This window comes from Amblyomma maculatum, chromosome 2 (assembly GCF_055883805.1).
Source record: "Amblyomma maculatum isolate TAMU_Amacu chromosome 2, ASM5588380v1, whole genome shotgun sequence".
Taxonomy (NCBI): Eukaryota; Metazoa; Arthropoda; class Arachnida; order Ixodida; family Ixodidae; genus Amblyomma; species Amblyomma maculatum.
In genome coordinates this window covers 65,539,591-65,563,290 of record NC_139345.1, presented here as the reverse complement: position 1 = coordinate 65,563,290, position 23,700 = coordinate 65,539,591, and the positions used below count along the sequence as shown (strand labels likewise).

General features: G+C 44.2%; 1 protein-coding gene and 1 long non-coding RNA gene across 2 annotated transcripts in view; both read right to left on the bottom strand.

The window, feature by feature from the left end:
- The window catches only part of LOC146198853 (synaptogenesis protein syg-2-like), a 307,237-nt gene that overhangs the window by 121,416 nt on the left and 162,121 nt on the right, over nt 1-23,700 (bottom strand). The window lies entirely within an intron of this gene.
- LOC146198859 (uncharacterized) lies at nt 17,037-19,311 on the bottom strand. Its single transcript, XR_014704733.1, has 2 exons — nt 18,881-19,311; nt 17,037-17,251 (listed from the first exon to the last, which is right to left on the bottom strand). It is a non-coding gene; the product is annotated as an uncharacterized LOC146198859 (long non-coding RNA).

The following is a 23,700-nucleotide window of genomic DNA, read 5'->3' as shown; positions in this document are numbered from 1 at the left end:
GTGCATAAAAAAGCGCTCTTTTATTTTGTTATGTGAAAGTGAGGAAGTAGGGAATGGCAACGCCCAGGCGAAAAAACTGCAAAAATATTTTCTGTTGTCAACAAAACTTTTGTTGTTTTTTTTGTTTGACAGTGAGCCTTCCCTGAAAACATAAATATCTGTCGCAACATCGGAAATTTGTGCAGTTTACAACAGAAAAGTACTGCAGAACTAGAGGCTAGAGAAAAGTATTGCAAAAATACTACAGAACTACCAAAAACTTCTACAAAACTGGAAAGAAGTCTGACGTCGCGATTAAAGTGCAGAGTATTTTGTCATATTTTTGACACGGTTCTTCAGCTTTTGTCGACTGGGCAAGCCGCATTGAAGGAATAGCACTTTTTAATAGAGGTTCATTTCAGTCGTGAAGTCATGTTCGCTTCATCGTGACCCTATGCACCATGTCACGCCACGCTTTTCGGTCTCTCACTATCTTCCTAACATCACATAACGTCATCTGCAGTGCCTCGAGGATGCCATCTAACCATCGCGTTCGCTGCCTACCCCTTCTCCGGCGAACCCCAACCTTTCCCGACATCAAATCTTTCTCCAGCGACTCCTCTCTTCTCATCAGATGACCAAAGTAGCTGAGCTTTAACTTTAGAATTTGACCCTCCAATGAGCAGTCAGGGTTTATGGTCGACAATACCGACTGATTTGATCTTTTGGCAGTCCAAGGAACCCTCAAGAGTCTTCGCCAGCACCACAGTTCAAACGCGTCAATTCTTCGGCGGTCAGCCTTTTTCACAGTCCAACTCTCGCATCCATACATCACAACTGGAGAGACCATAGCACGAGTTATACGGATCTTGGTTGGCAGACTAATGTCTCTGCTCTTTACTGGGCGGTCAAGGCTAACCATTTCTCTCTTTCCAAGAAGCAGGCGTCTCCTAATTTCATGGCTGCAGTCTCCTTCCGCGGTAATCTTGGAGCCCAAGAAGAGAAAATCTGTCACAGCTTCCACTTCTTGTCCCTTGATTCTCCAGGACTTGATAGGGCAAGACGCCATGATCTTTGTTTTTTTAATGTTCAGTTTAAGCCCAAACTTCTCACTCTCTTCTTGTACGCGCATCAGAAGTCTCTTGAGTTCCACTTCACTTTCTGCCATTAAAGTGGTATCATCCGCATATCTAAGGTTGTTGATAGGTTTTCCAGCAATCTTCACTCCAGCTGAAGACTCGTCCAGACCGGCCTTCCTCATGATGCACTCTGCATATAGATTAAATAGGCAGGGCAATAATATGCAGCCTTGCCTCACTCCTTTCTCAATCGGAAACAAATCATTAAGCCCATGCCCAGCTCTGACTGTGGTCTCTTGCCCTTCATACAGGTTGCTATAGAGACAGATGAGGTGAATTGGAATTCCCATCTCTTGGAGAGCTTGCCACAATCTGCTGTGATCTACGCAGTCAAACGCTTTCGCATAATCAATAAAGCAGAAGTAGATGGGTGTCTGGAACTCTCTTGCTTTTTCCATGATCCAGCGAAGGTTGGCAATTTTGGTCTCTAGTTCCTCTGTCCTTGTGAAACCCAGCTTGCACATCCGGAAGCTCCCGATCCACATACTGCTGCAGCCTACCTTGGAGGATTTTCAACATCACCTTGCTAGCATGCGAAATAAGCGCGATCGTGCGGTAGTTGGAACAATCTTTGGCACTGCCTTTCTTTGGAATGGGGATGTAAACTGACCTCCTCCAATCCTGTGGCCACTGCAGGGTTGTCCAAATCTTCTGACATAATGTATGCAGAATGTCAACAGCGTCATGGTTGAGGTTTTGAAGCAACTCAGCTTGGATGCCATCAATTTCGCTAGCTTTGTTCTTAGCAAGGCTGGCTAAGGCCCATTGAACTTCACTATTCAGGATGCCCGGCTCGAAGTCAGTAATAACAACTGTCTTATGTTGGGTTTGCACATTCGGGTCCTTCTTGTACAGTTCTTCTGTGTATTCCTGCCACCTCTTCTTTATCTCTGAGGCTTCAGTGAGGTCCTTGCCTCGTTTGTCCTTTATCACGCCCAGCTTATCACAGAAGCTTTCTCTGATATCTTTGATTGTCTTATACAGAGCTGTTGTGTTCCTGAATTGGCTGTTGTCCTCAACTGCTTGTCATTGTATGTTCAGGAAGGCATTCTTATCTCTCCTTGCTATTTTCTGAAAATCCGCATTGAGAACCTTGCATCTTTCTCTTTCCCACATAACTTTTGCCATCCTCCTTTCCTCAGCTATTTGCAAAGCCTCTTCAGATAACCAGTTTGCTTTCTTGCATTTCTTTTGCTTTGGAACTACCTTAGTAGCAACTTCTTGTATTATATCACGAAGATCAGTCCACACCTCTTCGGGCTCTCTGTCTTCTAGATCTAATTCTTGAAATCGATTCCTCACTTCCACAGCATATTCTAATCAAAACTGATCCAGATCATACCTGAAAGGCCTTCTAGTTTTCTGCATTTTCCTCAAATGAAGCTTAATTTTGGCAACAAGAAGCTGGTGATCGGTACCACAATCGGCCCCAGGCCTTGTTTTTACTGCTTGTATAGCGCTTCTCCATCTCTGCCGCCAAAGAATATAATCGATCTGATTCCTGTACGGACCGTCCGGTGAAGTCCATGTGTACAGGCGCCTCTTGTGCTATTGAAAATGAGTATTCGCTATGGTCAGGTACAAAAACTCTACTAGCCTCTGCCCAGCTTCATTTGGCTCGCCAAGACCGAACTTGCCTATAATTCCGGATATTTCTTCACTCCCGACCTTAGCATTCCTGTCTCCTATGAGAAAAACGACATCTGAAGATGGGGTGCGGTCTAAAAGGCACTGTAGGTCCGCATAAAATCTCTCAACGTCAGCTTCTTCAGCAGTAGTGGTCGATGCATAGACTTTGATAACTGTTATGTTGAAAGGGTGACCTTAGATCCGAAGTGAAATCATTCGCTCGTTTTTGGGGTTGTACCCTAGCACTGCTTTGCCCATTCTTCTGTTTACTATGAGAGCGACCCCATTCCTTCTCTTAGATTCGTGCCCACAGTAAAAGACATAATGGTCGCCGGAGTTAAATTCTCCCATTCCGGTCCACTTACTATTAATACATCTTAAATGAAAGTTTCCAGAACGCCGTAATCCTTCTGTGGAGAATGCGTCTAATAAAGAAACCTGCCCGTCTCAAACCTTCCAATTCCTGCTATAACTGATGCTTTGTGTCGTGTACAAAATCAATATATTTATTTGTCATCTCCTTTGTTATGTTGCGACGATTGCTTCCCCCCATAGCAATCATTCCCTGAATACAACTGGCTGCACGTTTTAAAACACCGAAGCTCGCTTTTTAGGCGTTTCTATCGTTCGCTTACTTGTACGCTACAGCCGTATGCCGTCATGTGTCGGGAATAGGATAAAATTTTTTTTATTCTCCTTCTACTCCACAGGTTTGCTCCGTTATGATTTTGTTGTCCCTGTTTCTGACGATCCTCTTTCACATACCCATATCATTCGACCAATTCTGTTTTAGCTCATTCCCCCTGGATCCTCCTCCGTACTGTTTGGCCGCCTCTTCATGTCATTCTGCAAATTCCGCACTTCATTTCCTCTTTATCATGTGTGATAGCTTTATAGATTTCATTTTAAAGGTTATGGAAACAAAGGCGTTGTCAGTCTACTTACTGCAGTGTATACCGTCGTAAAGGTGCGGACTAAAATGAACAGAGCTGGATATTGCCTTTTAATATCTTTAGGGGCTTTGCGTCATGAAAGGTAGCAACAGCGGTGCGTGCAGGCTGGGTTTTGAGGCTAGTGCGTTTTATCACAGAAAATGTTCCTTTATGTCCAAGATTCCGGGAAAGCGCGGTAGTAGTTGTAACGCATAGCGTGATCGATTTGTTTTTGTCCGGGTGTAGCTTCATATTCACAAGCTTCTAGGACATTTTAGCTAGCTTCTGGCTCCTGGCTTATTGATTGTGAGGAGAACTTTATTTGTCACAACTTCAGAAATTTGAAGTGTGAAAGTGTCAGCTACAGAGCCCACGATCATATCCAGGCGATTCGCATCTTTCGTAAGGAAAGGCATTGTCATGTTTGCGCGCATATTCCTTTACTTTGTGATACCACTTCGCAATGGCAGCACTGTCGCTCGAACCATTGTGTGCAAGGGAGAAAAGAACACAAAGACATTTGTTTTCTTGCTAACACCTCATTTCAAGCCAATTATCGAATAAGTATCGGATTCCCTGAGCATTAAAAAAAAACTGAAACGTAAGAAAGGCTTCTTTCTGCCTAGCGTGCATACTATAGCTGATAATTGTGGCCATGACTGCTTTATGGGGAGGGGGCTACTCTGCATGAATATTGAACGGTTCTGCTTTCTCCGACTGCAAATTTGACCATCTTATGCTTCAGAGCGCGTTATCGAGCACATATGGACTGCAAGAAAAGATATACTGCCATCGATAACGACGACACGATAACAATATATTTACCGAGTCGATGCTCCAAGTTTATCTCCTGCTATATATAACAGCTTCGAAGATATGCGACTTCCCATGAGGCCTGCGCATAGGCATTACGGATGGAGTGCTTACTAGTGTAGCATCCCTTTAAATCGGGTTATCGAGTCGACGTACGCAAGTGAAGCGTTAGCTAAGTCATAGAAGCTACAGAGTCTAAGACTTGTCGACGTACAGCGCTCTGGCTTTCATAACCTATTTGGGCAATATATTGCGGTCCTTGTAACACTTTAGCTGTAACACGTGGGCCAAATGTAGACGCATGTAAGGCGCTTAATACACTAAAGCCTAAACCCATTCAGCCCACTTTATCCGCCCTTGCCCCCTTCCAACCTGGACGCATGGATTAAAAGAGCGTCCCCTTCGAAACGGGATGATGGCAGTTTCGACCATGCATGGTCGTCTTTTTTTCCCCTATATCTTAAATGTTATTATAATTTTCTCACATATTTCGTCGTTTCAGTAAAAAAAAAAAAGAGGTCTGATTCTACATATGTCATATTTCTGCTTTTCAGCCACCAATCTTTTATTACCTTTTTCGTAACTTGCACCACAAATTCATTCACCCGACCCTTGGTGTCCCTAAACGCTAAGGCCCCAGGGAAAGTGACTGGGCCTGCATGCATCGAGATCCGGATGGTAGCCATCGCATTCGAATATAAGATGTTTCTACCGATTTACCACACACCGCACCCTTCAGCCATTGTACAGCGCATCCTTGAGAATATCGACGCAGTACTCAGTGACTGGCATATTAGTTAGGCATATAGACATCAACTGCGTCAATCTCCACGTATGAAAAATACATGAATATCTTGTTACGGAAAACCCGTTGCTAGTGCACTCATTGTTCTTAATTCTCTGATACCTCTTTATTAAAAGTTAGCGCCTCGGCACGGGAAAGTATGCTGCATTTACCCGAGATTTGCATTTGTTACATTAGATGTTGTATGTTGCATTTAACCGATTTAACACACACTCCATCAGTGATTCCTTGCGAAAAGCAATACACACCTTCTTGATGCAAGCGGCATACAACGCGGTTGATTTGTTACCCATTACATTAAACTCTTACAGCACCCTTAAACAACAGCTCCTTGCAAGGTAAGGAAAAGTTTTGCTCACATTTGCAGACCTTGTGGCCTTCGCCCTAAAATCCCCACTGCCCACGACTACTTTTGGCAACACACACACACACACACACACACACACACACACACACACACACACACACACACACACACACACACACACACACACACACACACACACACACACACACACACACACACACACACACACACACACACACACACACACACACACACACACACACACACACACACACACACACACACACACACACACACACACACACACACACACACACACACACACACACACACACACACACACACACACACACACACACACACACACACACACACACACACACACACACACACACACACACACACACACACACACACACACACACACACACACACACACACACACACACACACACACACACACACACACACACACACACACACACACACACACACACACACACACACACACACACACACACACACACACACACACACACACACACACACACACACACACACGCGCACACGCACGTGCACACGCATGCGCGCGCGCGCGCAGAGAGAGAGAGAAGCATAGAATGGCATATACGGAAAATAATATTTTCCACACCAAGCAAACAAGGATCGCGTTTCCTTGCCCTCACCTGTCATACGCAGTGCGATCCCCCACACCCCTTTGGAACGCACTTGAGGCCCTTGGCCGCACATTCTTGGTCTGTGCATTCTTCATAGATGCAGTCGCTTCTCTCCGCTCTCGCCGCTCTCGCCGCGGCCGACAGCAGACCGACGCCGCTCGAAAAGAGGCACGTGGTCAAGAGCAAAATGAAGCAAATAGCGGTCGCTCTCATGCTGATGTACACGCGGCGCACGTCCTCTGTTACGAGCAGCTGCCAGGCTGAAACGCTCGAAACTGTTCCAAGCAGCCCTTTTAACGGCCGTCGCAGGAATTTTTTAATTTCTATTTTCTGGTTCATGACCTTGCGAGCTCAGAAGTCTGACAGGCTGAAGCGCCGCCTTTCCCTCAGATGTTTTGATAAGTTGGGCAAATTATTTTTTAATCCTAGGGTTTTCGCTTGATAATATGGCCTTGAAAGAACGCATTTATTTTTTCCCACTTTATATTTCTCAGTACGTGCAGTGCTGAGGGCAACAACTATTAGATACTCCCTATTAAATGTTACAGAGGGACAGATGGGCAGGATAGAACAGAGGGCTGAGAAAGGATTTCAGCCACTGCTCCGCAACTTGAAACTAAACTTAAATTCACGTGCGTTTTTAGTTTTCTTCTCAACTTAAAAATCCTGCTGCCGTATCTGGTATTCGCAGTTGAAAATCGGTGCTAAACAATGGAAGAGGTATAGCATAGCCATGTTTTCAGCACACTCACTACATGATTAACCGCAAGCACTCTGAGGCTCATTTTGTTATCCTAGTATTTCAATAAACATTCAGCAAAACGTCACAGTGACTTCCTAAAAAACTTTGAGCATCACACTTACATTTATGATTTAAGGTTCACGGTGCGCAACGTGCCAAATCGACAAAGACTATGCCAAGCAGCGTACTGGAGGGCTCTACATTGATTAGCATCACCTGGAGACCATTGAAATGCACTTATATTGTACAGTATACGAAAGCGATGCGTTTCGCAAGACTAACACTCTATCTACTCAGCCACGGCATCAGAACCTCGCATAGTCGAAAACCAATTACCATACATAACACACATCCACACAAGGCATCATCAGCTCACAACCGTTAACACGTATAGCTCCTCGCTCCAGCATTGAACTTGATGCAGCACAAGATTCCGTTCTAGGTATCCTAACTCATTTTATCAGTATCAGAGAGTTAAGGAGCTACGCGACCTATATTAATAAGTGGCTGCTCACAAAGGTCCTAGTATTTTGTGTGATATGCCGAAAACATGGGCGTTGACTGCAATTTAAACGTAGGAGTGAAGCGACGGTAACACAATTACACCCGCTTTGGTTCCCCGCTATATTAAATGGTCTGACACCACAGCATTTGCATACATCAGGATGCCAGTGCAGCTACGAAGGCTTGCGTACAGTTCTGACAACCCACCCTTGCATGCAGGCGGTTGTTATTCGTTTAACACTTCATTACACGGACTGCTCAGCGTGGTGCTACTTCGTGCACAGCTGTAACTGCCTGAAGACGGGAACCGTTGCAGTGAGAACTTCCTTGGCCTGAGCGAATAAGCTTGACAGTAGATGCACACGCATCCGTATAAATACAGGAAATTGAGCTTAGTGGCATGAGAAATGCCGCATTTTATGCTAGTGAAAATGCAGCTGCCTCAAAAGCGAGAATGTAGCGACGCTGCGAAGGAACGGCCGCTCGAAAATGTAACCTGTGAGTATATAAATACAGTGGTGACCGTCCTTTGAAGCCAGAGGAAATGAGGTACATTAGGGACGGAAAAGAGAGCATCCGCTAAGCTCTTAGTGGTATTGGTCCTTCTCATTACAGTGGCAATAATTATACCTTTTTTATTGTCGTTTTTCACATGATGTCATTTGCATATTTCATTCTTCTAGCCTTTGTGGAAAGCAGAGCCACATATATGTGGTTGACATCACTCCGGTTAAACAAGGACTACCTTTCCACTACCTTGCTCTTATTCTAAGCACACTACGAAGCCCAGCAACAGCTTCAGTCGGCGCTGTGCTCCTTAGCACGAAACTTTATCCCCTCCCTCGTTCTTCGCTTCCCTTAGGTTTGCTTCAATCTTTCCACACGAAAGTCTCGCCACCTTGCGCTTAAAGCGTTCGTATTGGCATGAGCTCGCGTTTTGCACAGAACTGTAACGAAAACAACAAAAAAATTAACAAAAACATTTCCCTTCAAAAGGACCCAAACGGCCGCCCCTTTCACCACGTGCCAGCAATACCCGGAAAGCGGCTCAGGTCATGTGCTTTTCCCCACGTGTGTCTCATAAACACTTTATCTTGCCATATTTGCAGCAGGACGCAGCTCGCTGCTGGGGAAAACAAGACGTGCGCCAGCTGCGCATTCTTTGTACGTAGTTACTAATACGGTCTGCAATGTACTCTCATCAACACTTCAGACATTGACCCCTGACATCACGGTAAAGGCACGCGTGGCTTTTACTCTTACTTGTTCTGTGCAGTGCCATGGAAGCTGAGGATGGAACCGATGAGATACTTCACAGGAAATATGTCTAGTGGTCTTCTTTCGTGGTTTAACCAGCTATAGTCGTCCTATTCGTTAGCATATATTCACTATTCTCCGTTGTTGAAGTGCATGTAGGGTGGTAGAATTCGAAACTGCTCACTCGTAACCAAGCTTGCAGTGGAGGGAACGCTGTTGCGCTTTTGTCTCTTTATTTGCCCAACTGCCAAATTTAAGTTTTCAGACGAACTCACCGCCATTAGAGGCACACGTTCAAAAGCATGCGATGCATGACCGCCGCTCTACTCCCAAATGGCAGGGTCAAGTGCCCTGTGCGTAATCTCGACCGAGCGCTGAACTGTCTCTTCGGGTACAGTGTAGTGTTATTAAATTCTGAGATTCCTTGTTTCCCTCGAAATAAAAGCTGACGATGAACCAAAATTGGAGGCTCCATGTCCGTATTCGTACCAGCAATTAAAAAATATATATAAACAACGAGTTTTGTCCCGTTTTGTTTTGTGTGTGTACAATAACATTTGCGGGCTTTTTTGGTGAAAAGTAGATGGCGAGTGACACAAATGTTTTACCATATCCAACCCTTTGTATATTAATGGTTACGTGAGCAATAATAAACATACAGTCATTAGTTATTTATCTTGCAATGATATAATTCGAATGATAGCGGCAGTCATGAAATTCCAAGCAACTACAAGCGAAAGGTATACGAGATCAAAATCTTTTACTAATGAATTACTTTGTACGCACAACATCGTGTTCGCCAAACTGTGAGTTATGCGCACAACGTGGCTTCCAAGAACGACAAAAACGCGTCAGTTTGTACAAACCGAAGGAACTTGGCCAATTTGACTCCAGCGCACGCGAAACACGTGTAGGTGCCGCGCATTTTGTTCACGTTTCAGTACAGGCATCGAGCAATATTCGGCAATGCTGTCATTCTTCGTCGCGTTATGTGCATTAACGACAATCTGTTTTAATTAGCCTATGAGATAGAAGGTTTTGATCCAGCTAGCATCCCCGTGCTTTAATACGGAGCTAAAATTGCGATGCTAAATTTAGCGTCAAGCTGGGTTATATGAATTGAATCACTAATTAACCGGTACACACCATTGCTTGTTCTCACATGAAAAAAATTACCAGCGCATGGTTCAATTCGGCGAAGTTGCCAAAATGCGCCCTGTTGCACGTCAACAGGCTGTCAAGCGAGAGTCTCTCGATGTCGAGGCGCAGCGTGAAGTATAGTGTTCGTCGTCCGTACCAGCCCCCTAGTGGAGAACACGACATCGTGCGTATGTCATCCCCCTTTTCTTAATATAGCTCCTGTTTCGAATAATTCAACATAGAGAAGTGTACTGCTTTCCGCGGACGCTCATTTAACGTAAGATAATCTTCCCTTTTGGCACCATGAAAGCGTGACAAGAGTCCCCGGAACAATAATATAAACCAAGCTGTAGCGCACACAGGATGACGGATGGAGAACAAGAGGACACACACAATCTTGGCATTACCAGCACCTTAATTAAGCTTGAGCCGAATATTTTTGTGGCGCATGAGCAGCACGTCTATATCGAAATTTCAATGGTTTTGTGCTCGATTACCACTCCACTCAAATTAAGCCGGTTTCCTTAGCGCTGTGTGTGTCCTCTCGTTCTCCATCCCTCGTCTTGTGTGCGCTACAGCTTGGAAGTATGGACCAACAAGCCCAAATTTCGACATTATTGAAGAAAATAATATACAACTTGCAGCTTGCAGTACCAAAAGAGACATTTATCCTTGTTCATGATGATTTATCCCCAGACCAACTAAAAGCAATACATCTTTTTCTGGTTAACTGCCTTTATAGATCACGAATGATCTATGCTAGGCTACTCACTTGTCATGTATACATGAAGAAGGCGCTTCTCAATATGAATGATTTAGCCGATACCATTCATATCGCTCGCTAACTCCAGGGTAGGTATAAGTCACTGCTCGCAAAGTGAGTAGCGTATACGACATGCAATTCCTAGAAGCGTTAAAGCAAGCTTGCGGCCTGCGAGATTTATGGCGCCCAAGGGTACATAGGCCACGTTATAAGCAGTTATATCTGTGTTGCAAATTTCGCTCGTCTTTAATTCAAGATTTGGATGGATGATCATCAATCGGTTTTAGGTGAAATAAACCCCACCACCTGACCCTTCCGCTGTATTTCACTTATTTTTGTTTTGGTATACTATAGGGCAGTTCTTTTTAACTAACAGTTTTCGGATTGCTTCCTTCAGGAAGATATAGTTCGAGCTGCGGAGTGCGCACAGGTTTGCGTTTCGCCTCAATCTGACTTTAAGGGTACTGTGGGCGGCTGGATGGCTGATCGATGCAGATTTTTTTAATAATCGGGGCAACCTGCCCACCCTTGCGCTCACTGTAAGTTGCAGGGGAAGAGCGACAAATTCTCTCTATCCCTCCACGCGTGCGGAAAGGAATACAGCACAAAAGAACAAGGCGAGAAGCAGAAAGGGAACGATGGAACAAAGGAAAGAGTTCGAGCGAGTGGCCAAAAGTGGTGGCTTAGCTGCGGCGTGATAAGGTCCGGGGACAGGAAACGGCGGCTGTGTGATCGCCTGCAACCACGGCATAGATTTTGTGTTTGTTTGTTTTTTTTAAGCGTAGACAGCATAGTGCTCTCTTGCCTGGACCAGAGAAGCTGACCTGTTCGTTCTCGCGCGGGGCTCGAATCTCACTCATGGCAATGTTTTTAGGGGAACAGTAACGGTGAGACGCAGGTAATACAGGTGCATGCGCATTACCAAGCTTGCGCAAATGAATGACCTTGGACAATGAAGGTGACGATATTTGCTGCCTACCGCGAGAGTTCAAGGTCTAATGTTCGGCACCAGATGACCTTCCGGTTTGGCATTGGAGAAGCTTCCGCTGTCAGATTATTTATCATCGGTCTGTAGAGAAATATTCACAGAATTGTTCGATTAAAATTGACGTTCTTCTCTACTCACACACAGCCATCAGATATAAAAGGCAAACAAAAATTAAATTCAGGTGCTGTCATCAGTTGGTTTCAAGTAGAATTTGCTGCGTCGAAAGCATTTTCGGAGCGGATCCAAGAGGCTTGGCTACTATGTCCATGACTTCAGAACGAGGGATAAGACAGTCTGTTTCAGTGAAAAAACCAGAAGTTTGAGACGAACGAAGGGCAATTCTTTAATTAAATTCCCTTGACAATAAATCTATTTTTTGCTGCCGGCCAAACATCAGCAAATACCAAAAAAGGGATATAAAATATACGTTTACTGATAAAAATAAATTATGAGGGTGGTCCTTAATGTCCTTTCAAATACGTATTACGTATTACGTATTGCTTTTTTCAAACTGCCTGTGCTTGGTCGAGAGTAGAAAATTTAATAATGATTCAAAAGATTTCGCATTCTTTAGACAATTCTGCAGCATTACTGAGTATCGTTACGGAGAGCCGCTTTCAATAAGGCTCATGCTGAAGGCAAAAAAAAAAAATGCACGCAGCAGTAACTCTTGCGCCAATGATATCAACGAATTACTACTCTATCGCTATGAGGTTGCTGCACAAATATGTGGGTATGGGGCAGAAACACGAAGGTAAAACGGTACTGTAGAGCCCTATACTCAATTATTCCCTGAACAGTGATTCTCTGGTCTTTGGCAGCTACATCGACGTTCATCAGACCACAAAAGCTGTGTTTACGTGCGACAAAAATTGGATTTAGAAATTTTACCATCACTTCACGCAATCTCCAAGCGCCTCATATTTAACAAAAAAAATGTGACCATCGCTTTGACGAGAATGACATTGTAGTGTCCTCTGAGCTTCGGGGCTCATAGGGGTGTCGACGCATGTATGTTAAATGGGAAATCAGCCGATAGAGAGGACACCTGCAGTAAACCTTTTTTTGTCTTTCCCTTCCCGCCTTATAAGAGCTCAGTTTTCGGCCGGAGCACACTCTATGTTTGTTCATAACACGATAATCTGTCGATACAAAATAACTTCAATTGGTTCCCAGTGTCACATCAACAAAGACATGTTTAAAAATAATTGACAGCTGCACATAGGATCCAGGAAAGAAAGAACAACAAATATTTGAATCAAAATAAATGACGGGGTTCGGAATGATAGCAGGCAGTAGTTCAAGGCTAGTGACCCGAGGTATCTCAGCATGGCATATCTGGTTATCGAACGCAATACAATGCGATGTGCGTTCCTAGTCTCATTCCGACACTTATCTACTTCATGATCGTTTCTTGAACGAAGAAACTTCCGGTCTTTGTCATACGCACACCTCACAACTAATCAGGCGATGTAGCAGTAGCATTGCGTGGAAGATGCACCAAGAACACTAAGATGTACATTATACACGAAAAAAAAAGCGCTCTTGCGGCTTCGAATGTTACGTAACTGTAATAGGCAATACGTTAGCTGCCTGGCCTACGAGCGAACGCCGTGTTGTATTGGCTCCCTGCTCAGCAAGGCCAAAACAGTCTCCGTGACATGTTTTTACTCTCCTGTGTGTGTCAGAAGCAAGCCAGCAAGAACCGAAATAATGTTTTCCTTGAAGGATTTACCCATTTGGAGCCGAAACAACGACTGTAAATACAGATATTTTTCTTTGCCTTGGCGACTGAATCTTAAGACAGCTGGCGGTTGAACATCAAATAGTCTCACGGTGCCGTTGAAGATAACTTTCTTTCCATACCAACTTCCTAGTTTTTCACCCTCCTGCTTTCTAACCAGAGCTTGAGAACCTTATACAGCCGCCTATTTATACCAGTTACGGCCGGAGCACAGCTTAGCAGTATTTCTTTTTCTTTTTAAGATTCCCTTAGCGATTAAGAGTCAAACGACACAATGCACTGCGAGACTTTCATGCAATAAGTCAATTATCTTATTCTCAATGGTTAGCTATATTTTAATGCAAACATTTTCGTCATGACTGTCTGGTGCCCCTTCCTTTTCTTGTGTACATACTCAGTCGAGGACACCACAGACTCTTGTCAAAAATGCGACTACATATTTTGTAGTTAAGACGTTTCCAGCAAATTCTTACTGTAAACGTCAATGTTCTCTGGTTATGCAGTAACTTCCAGTGGTACTCTAACTCTTTTTATAGTATCTTCTTATAGTCAGTGGTTTTGTAGTAGTTTTTGTTGTAACTAGGTAAAATTCTGATGTTACAAAAAAAAATTATTTTGTCAAAACAAGTTAACCGTAAAAAGCCGCAGAGGAATTCTATCGTGAGAACAGAAAATGTTTTATAGTTCCCTTTTCCATTCCGGTACGCTTGAGTAACAGTGATCTGCAGTTCTCAGCCTTGATGCCTGATAACTGACCTTTATTTCGTTCCATATTACAATGAGCCCCTGCATCCCTAATACGATAGGTTTTTCACTTTTCTGTGTGTAGTGTAGGTAACATAATAATTCTCCATCTTTTCTCATCTCCATTTCTACCTTACAAGCTTCATGCATTCGAACCAAAGGACTTCGGCTGTTTCATGTTTCAAGCGGAGATTGAGTTAGCTTTTTGCCTGCGCATACCTTTAAGTTTTTGCGAAAAGAAAGTTAGCGGGGCACTGAAGCTCCGCATTTAAGGGGTGACACCACAGTGTTAATGGCTCCAGTTTTCTAGCTCTCCTTGCAGATTCCTGTACTCTTGCTATTTGGCTAAATTCCTTAAATTTTATTCGTCTATATCTCACACATATTCTCTAGCATACAGTTTATGTGAAAGGCTACCCGAAATAGATCTAAGGACCTTCTTTACCAAGCCATACCAACGTAGCTACGTGGCTTAGTGTTAGCGCATCTGGCTCGCAATGAAATGGCCCTACATGGTTTATTCCGATCTCACCCTTCCTTTTGAAAGGAGACACCCGATGTCAGGCAACCCTAGGACCAATCAGTACCTGGTCATACCAGATACCAACTACTACCTGCCTGAGCCAAGAGCGCGAATTTCGCTCACAATGCCAACGCAGGATTATCGCTTTACTAGCCCTGTTGAGCCAAGGTCATTGGCGCGCTCAATTTCACCTTCAAGTGGAGAAGTGGAGTGAGTGGGAGCGGATGTCACGTGACTCGCCGCCGCTCCAGCGCCGGATCCGGCAGCATTAGCTCGCCTCTCGTCTACTTGGAACCACGTGTTTTGCCACTTGCCAAAATAAATGTGCAAGGCGTCTGCCGCGTACTAGAACCAGTGCTTCAACTGTGTATTGTACACGAGGGGCTGAATCTAATATAAGAGCGTGCATACATACTGCCGCCCCGCAGCTTCTCGCTATGTATGGATGACGCGAGCTAGTCTGATCATCCGACTGACATTGCCAATTATACTAAGTATTTGAACCTGACAGCAGGGACTTACGAAGAACGGAAGCATTGACTGGCTCAGCGACGGATGAGGGATGCCGAAAGGGGGCAGTCAAGAGCTTTGGAGGCAGCCGCTGCTGCTTCTGCCCTCGCCCCGACTTCACCATAAGCGACCGACGATGATGTATCTAGCATGGAAGAAACGCCAAGTACGCGGAGAGCGTGACCAACTATGTTATTTGGCTGTCAAACTGCGATCCGGCTACGATGATATTCGAGACTGACATTACGTGCAGCCCATTTGGATTTCTGTGTAATGTGTATCAACCGTTATGACACAACAATGACTTCACGGTGAGTGCTTCAGTGTATCGCAAGCTATAGTGATGGCTTTCCCCGAATGGAATCACGACACTGTGGTTTCGTCTTGCGCTAGCATTGCCGGGCATAGCTGAGCTAATCCGCGGACATTTTTTTGCAGAACTTCATGTGCCTTGCTTTAACGTCATCGCGTAAAAAAGCCTACGAACGAACGAACGATGGAACGAAAGAAAGAGTTAAAAAGAGAAAGAAAGAAGCAAAGAAAGAAAGAAGGAAAGACAACAAATGAGCAAGTGACGAACGAATGATCGCGCGAACGAACGATCAAACGAACGAATTAATGAAAAACACGCACAGCAGCTGCAATATTATAATCCACGTTGGAAATGCTTCCTCTTCGGACATTTTTTACTGTTTTACGCACCTTACCTTCAAAGTAAGCCGACGACTCGATTTCGGCAGCATAAGTTATCCAGGATAACCATTACCTGATGTCCAAGTGTATATAAACTATTTTGTAGAATATCCACAAACAGTGCAGCACAATGCACGAAGTGCCATAACAAGTGCAGATACAGAGCATTTTTTCTGCGGCAGTGACCACGCAGGCAGCACGGTCATAGTGGCCGCCTACGGCTGATCTACTTTGATCTCGATTCCCTTCTCTTTGAATGATTTAGTGTACCTTTTGACCTGTATTGTGACGCCTACAACGCACTCTATGTGGAGGGTCAATGCATTCGCTTTCAGCGCAACATTTTTCTTGATTTCCCCACGCAACTAACTCGAATTGGCGTGGCCGCTCTTGCCGTCCCAAACTTCGCCTCGATATAACGTGCACAAACTTTTTCCTCATAAATGTCATGGGTCATAGTATCACAAGTCGGCACGAAAAGTGCACGCCGTGTAGTGAGCATTTTCTTAAGTCGAGAAAGGGGGGAAGGAGTGGAAGGAAGGCTATAAGCGTTGAAGTTCTGCCATTTCGTCTGTAATCTTAAGCGCATCAAACGAGAACAGGAAAACAAGAGCAGCCACCATGACGAAGTAAGATGATGCAATTTGAGAGGCAAAATTATGTGCATAGTTCCCAATTATCTACTGTAGCGTTAGAAAGAAAACTATGTTAACGCGAAAGCACCGAGAAGCTCGGAGGCGAAACTTCGGTGCAGTCCAGCGACCGGGGTCTATGCGAAATAATGGTTCGAGGTTCTGAAAACGAAGTCAATAAATCAGAGGAGGTTACAAATGAAGTCGAACTTATCGAGAAGGTGCCTGCAATTGGTGTGTTTAATAAATTCTATAAATAAAGTGTTGCAATATCTGGTATGGTAATTGAATATATGTCCTCTTCGTGCCGAATGAGGACGCTACAGATAGGGCACAAAGGCTCTTTGGTCCAAGCGCGTTTTAGTATGACCTAGACAGGAGTTTCGGTGTGTTTGACGTACCAACCGCTGCATGAGTATTGCACAAGAGAAAGGCGCTCTTGCGTTGAACTCACAAGGCGAAACTGAGCGACTTCCGTTTTTTTATTTCTAACGAAACAAGCAACACGACTGAGCTACCATTAAACATTTTATTTCGAAATCCCGTTATTGTTCACAAGAATATTTTATACTTAGGTTGCCATCAAGCACATGTTGTAGCTCGGGTTAGGCTCTTTAGTTTTTTTGGACTGCTTAGATTCCGGTCAGTTGTGGTATCCGCTAGATCAGTTGATTTTTGCCCGACAGGCAAACTGCAGGACCAAATCAAGGACTCTTCAAAGCGGCTTCTTCTGAAAAACAAGTAAAGAAGCAAGGCAGTATAATTTAAAAGTTACATGCACTAGAATACCACTATAGTAAACGCAGATATGGTAAATTAAAACTGAAGTCCCAGTTCATCGCTCATAAATGACTGTACACTTTCCCTTCTTCATATTTGGTAAACATTGGTTATAAAAAAGCCCGTCAGGCCGCGGCGACGAATTCCCACGAAATGACATCGCCGCACGTACGCTACCAAGGATCGCGAAGAAATTCTCTTTTTGAAAAAAGAATAATTATAACAACAAGCGTTTTCAAGTGGCTTTGCCACTAGACCCAACAGTACTAAGGAAACGACAACTATACGTAAGCCTTGGGACCTAGAGGGAAAGCATGCAGAGCGTAGGGGAAAAAAATGTAAACCTGGCTACAAACATTGAAAGAAAGCGGCGCGATGTGTTCAAAAAGTAAAAGAGAATAAAAGCGCAGCGAGAACAAAGGGAAGGAACAATACTGCCGAAAATTCACAACATTGTGCTGCGAGGCGAACCAGGAAGCGATGACAGTTAGTGAGCGTAGCCTGTGCGGTTTTGCAGTGCTTGATTGTCGAGCGCATTTCTCATCTGTTGTCTCTTTAAAGAAACAAGAAAGCGGAATATGACACCGTGTTGATACATTTCTTTAGTTTCCACCTGAAATCAAGCTGAAATGTATTCATAACCACATTGTATTTATGCTAATGGCATTTTCACAAGTTGTACACAAAAGAACATTTTATAACTGAGAAAAAAAGAAAAGAAAATGGCACACAGACGATAAGAGAGATGGAAAGTATTTTAAACGGCTTTTTACATTAGGCAACAAGACGTCTTATTAAGTAGACATTCAATTACCAGACAGCACCTTGAGGACGATGTCATCATCTTTAACTTATATAGTGAAAACCCTGGTATAATAAAGAGTTTTACTTACCTACAGAGGAGTTCTTCTCTATAGTAAACATCGGGTCATATATTAGGGATGCCAATTTGCATTCACGAGCAAGAGCAGCTCTTTGTTTGTTTGATAAAATTATTGTGATAGTCGATTAAATTTTCTCTGCAGGTGCGAGCCATGCACCCAAAAGTTGGGCTGGTGCAGATGTTGCTTGATAACTACCAGTTCTAACGACACAGAAGAAAAATATCTTTACCTATGAACATCCACAAAATCTTTTATTCCTTATGAGCCATTTTTAACCACTTAATAGTACTTTAAAACTGTTGTTTTTAAATATAAAGGCATCATAATGCTTTCCATTTTCTATACAGTGATTAGGAGCATCAAAACTTGACCATTTTAAGCAAGAATCTTCGAGACACATGTTAGAAAGCTAGCCTAAAAAGCTAGCTAAAGTGTCAGGCTTCTTCATAAGAGATGGAGGTAACCACGATTGTTAGGGCTCCTTCGGCACAACCAGATCAGTTTTTCCTTTTTGGCGCTTTTTTCTAGTTTCTGTCGGGTGTTATATAAAATGTACGCTTAAAGCATTTGGTTAACTGCTCCTAGTCATTCAACGTGCGACACATTGATGTTGGTGTGTAGTGTTTTACATTAAAATTGTCGTGGCGAAATTTTAAAAAATGCGTAAATTCATCAGAAAAGACTCGTTTCTTCACCTGTCAGACGCAATGTGAACCTCCGCAGCCTTTGGGCCGGCATTCCATGCCACGAGCGGCGCACTCTTCATCCGTGCATTCCTCGTACTCGCAGTTGGACCTGCGTATCCTCGAGTTTGGCGGTCCCGCCGAAGCGCTGCCGCAGGCCACTAGGCACACGCCTACCAGAAGCAAAACGAGGAGAGTGGAGGCTTTCATTTCCCTGTTAATGCGGATGCGTGCGTGTTTACAGCTTCTGATCAATGGCTGCCGGACCGCTGAAGGACGGACGATCGAATGGCGCCTCTTCGGTTGTAAGCGCAGCTTTTATAAGCGGCCTCCGATGCCTTCGGTGCTCGGCTCCAGGCTGAAGACCTTTTATCGCAGCGTCAGATGGAATTATTTGGGCGTACCTCGCTGGAGCCGTGGGTTTTCCGGGAAATCCGCCTGCTTTTGCGCCGTGGCGTCAGATGTATGAAATAGTTTTGTTCCTTGTGGGATATTTCTCGCTTGCGGCAGCTGTAAAGGATGAACAGATATTGGCTTGTGAGAAATGAACGCTTATCTGCCATACGCTGCAGCAGCCTGATAACCAAGCCTGCGCACGTGCACACACAGCAAAGTTCGGTATAAGCAGGTAAGTTTTTCAGTGCAATGAAAAAAATCAGAGTCAAGTCCGTAAACAAAATAAAGTGTTTCAAAACAGAGCAATTCTCTCTGCTCATTCCCATTTAAGTGCTGCGAAAGAAGCAGTTCAGATAATGAATAAAGCGCGCTAAAGATGATTTGATTTTGATTTTGCGGTTTAACGTCCCAAAGCAACTAAGGCTATGAGAGACGCCGTAGTGGAGGACTCCGGAAATTTCGACCACTTGGGATGCTTTAATGTGCACTGACATCGCACACCACACTGGCGCCTTGCTTTTCGCCTCCATGAAAAAGCGACCACCGAGGCCGGGGTTCGATCTCGCGTCCTTGGGCACAGTAGTCGAGCGACCAAACTACTGCGCCACTCCGGCGGGGCTCTAAAGACAAGGACGAAGAGCAAATAAGCAGACCGGTGGAGCGATGACTCGCAACTGAGGTTTATTGAAGAAAACATAGAATGAAACCCCAAGTCAAGCCGCACAAACCACGGACTAATCCATTACCAAAACCCAAGTCATGACAACCCAGTACACATGCCATGTTCAAGAAATTTAACCTCATTATCTGTTAAAGCGATGGACGGGTCACTGACACATTTTGCATGTAATCGCATGGTATGCCTGGCCTCAGTGATTTCCCTGTTGATCTGCGCCGGATTGGCACCAAAATATCTGTATGTAGAAGAAACGGTTGGCAGCCTACACACCACTTACAAAGCGCAATCAGATTAGAACCCCTGCCAATCTCTAGTGACCTCTCGTGTTCTGTCGTGCTTAAGAGAAGGTGACATCTGTCAGGCGATTGGCCACGCAGGTGAAAGACAGCTCGCGCACATGCTTCATTTCAGAACGCGTGAATGTTGCTTCGAGGACAGAACAGTGTCAACGTGAGTCTTTCAGTATTGGCCCTGTGGTTGATTTCATGGTCCCTAGGACTCTTAAGCTCGCTCTCTCTGATAAAGCGGGTCGCTTTGTCATTCTGTCTGGGGATGTGTACTACCAAAAAGCGCTAAAGGCTGTTGAGACAAATTTTAGGGTGATGTCAAACGACACTAAGAGAGGCTTTGCGCATGTCAGGCGAACTTAATTTGGGCAGATCGGCTACAGCTGTAAAAGACGTCTAATCAGAGTTTCTGGATATATTTATTTCAGTGAAAACACGTTAACCTGGGAAACCTTTTAGAGCGATATTTTTTCAGGTTTCCTGGAGAAGTAATGTCTCAAGCTGTTTGCAGAAGCATCTGTCTACATTGCATTTTCAAGGTCCGAATCTCGTAAAGAACTGTGAGATGGTGGCAAGTACTTGAGAATGGACAACCAGGGGATTGCTCGGCAGTTATCATCGATGTTGAAGATCTATTTTATTCCATCCCTCATGAAGCCCTAACGACCAGTCTGCGAATGTGCATTTCGGAGCAGAATGATGAAATAGATTATGGAATCAACTTAGGTATAACAACAAGGTTTTTTTGGAATTAACATTTTTTTTAAAGCATGTTTGTTGAATTTGACAGTGCCGTGTACGCCCAAAACATCAGGCATCTGTATTGGTTCCAGGGTCGCTCCTAGATATTTGCCAAGAATTTTCAAGGGCTGGGAATAAGAATATTTCGCTAATGTGACAATTTGTTCTGCCTTTTACAAAGGTTGCCATGGTAGCTCAGCGCCAATGGGTGTTCTTAAAGTATTTGAAGAGAAAGGGTTTGGTCTGAGGTTTACAATCGAACAAGTTTCACAAGAGAATGAACTGCGTTTTTTTTTTTGGACCTCATCATGCGCATCATGTTTGTTGGCGGTATTCGCAAAGGGTTGTAAAGCCACTGCTAGATTATGGGTCTCAACATTCGAAACTTGTAAATGATGGCATCGCTGTGTTCAGCATGGGAGCAGGCCCGTTGAAATCATGCTTTCATAAAATGCGGTTAAGCTTCTATGAACAACTAACATGAATAGCGAACGCAGGTTTTTACGTTTACGTCATATTAGAACGAGTGATAAGTTGATCAGAAAAGTAAAGCGCAGGTTCGCGGGAGCGGGAGACGATTGGATAGAGAGAGGCTAAAAGTTCTGTGATCCTGCTATAGGCAGCCAGCAATGAAGTTTGCTGTGTCGATCGCCGTGCCGTAACACATATCCCAGCGAGAAGAGCAAACACTTCTGAGGCGGTTTTTTTAGGGCGTTTCCACGCCACCTGCATGAGCTTACAGGAATCAGATTGCACGCTGTGTCGAAGCTTTGCATGGCGTGTGTCAGATAACTGGGTTATATCGAGAGCGCCTGGGAAAGGACGTTATCTGTCACTCGCGTATCTATAATGCTGCTGAATAGGTTCGGTCGTTTACCGCGAGCCAAACGGCTAACCGCAACATTTTTGAGTCGCGCTGCGGGACAATTGCAGCACCACCTATGCAGTGCAGGTTCCCTATATGTGCATGGCCTGTCACACAGTTTGAAAAATCTTTTTTTCAGCACCAATGAAATCGTCAAGAATATGAAGCATAGTTAAGAGCAAAGCAGAGAGCACGTTCTGGCAAAGAAGCACGTGTCGGGTGAAGCACGAGTATACCTATGCTACATGTGAAGTGGGCGTGATATACTGAATTCCTTTATTTCGTGATAAAATGCATGTGGGTCAAACTGGCAGGTATATATGACACCAGCGCGTATGGGTGATGCATGCTCGCTTTTGCTTCCACCTGCGTGCTGCCCAGAATTATTTGCCCTAGAGTTGCGGGGAGAATGGTATTTTCGAAATTCGGAAAAATGAAATGGGAGTTACTTAACGTCTGCTACAAGATGATGAGCCTAGCAGTAATAGGTTATCTTTTTAGCATTAGTTAACCAGTCTCTAGTTTACACACCTTGGCTGAATAGTAATGCACTATATCATTGACGATGTTATACCGATATACCGAACAAAAGAGGCCTTCTAACTAAAAAAACCTTTTTTGTAAATATTACTCACAGTCTTATGTGAGATGAGGTAAAACTGTGAAGGGATAAGGAGATGGGAAATGGGGAAGTGACGAGTGAATTTATGAGCTCGATGTCCCAGTCCGAGCCCGAGTTTGTCCAGATCGTAATGTCGTCTGCATACAGCGAGTGTTTGAAATGTGGTATGGCGTCGAAGCGCGACGGGAGGCCTCGCATTGTCGTATTGAAGAGAAACAGGGATAATACTGCTCCCTCCGATGTGCCACGAGTGCCTAGCGTGATTTTTCGCTACGGAGGTCTCCAATATGAAGCTCAGCCGTGCGATTGTGGAGAAAATTGGAAATGTAATTATAGGTGCGGGTGCCGACATTCATTTGTGAGAGGTTGGTTAAGATGGATGCATGCGATAGGCTGTCGAACGCTTTGCTGACGTCGAGACCTAAGATTGTGCGTTTGTGAAGAAGTACGAGGTATGCGATGGATGAAGAAGCGAAGCCGCAGCAGAAGAAGGAAAAAGCGCCGCCCGCTCCGCGGACCACACGTGCGACGAAGAAGCGGTTGGCGCGTAGGTCGTACGCCGCTAGGCACACTACTGAAGGTCGGTTGAAGGTCGAAATCCGGCGTGTGCAAAACCCGCCGCAGCTCACTCAGTAAATCTTTTGCTTCCAAAGAAAGCGACCTTTCTACTTATTTGTTGTTGTTTTTTATTTTAACCATTGGAATCTCTCAGTTTTATTAACCTTCATGCTGTTTCTCTTGAACGGCAATCTAAAAGCTATAGAAACGCACGAAAGACATAAACGCATTTGTTTTACTTGTTTAAAGCTTTAAGGAAAAACATTTGATGCCAATATCAGTAGTAAGAAGGCGTCATGAATGAAGTAGTCACCAGTTTCGAATATACAATGTTTTCAGGTGAATTATACGTTCCAAGAAACCTCAGTAGGATTGTGGGGAAAATGAATAAAGTGTTTATAAAGGTATACGGAAGTATATATTCCATCAATTATTTTAAACATCATGAACAGTCGTTCGCACAAGAATACAGGAACTGGGCATTGCATTCATACTTAGGGGCAGCAAAGCGAAAATAAACCAAATGAAGGTATTGTGCTTTATTGTACAGAAGAAAATGGAGGGAACTAACCAAGTGCCTGAATAATTTTTTAATCCTCGCCGCCGTGATGCAGAGGTTCGGACGCTCGACTGTTGTGTCCAAGAATGTGTAATCGATTGAGGAAGCGGCGGCCCCTTTAGATT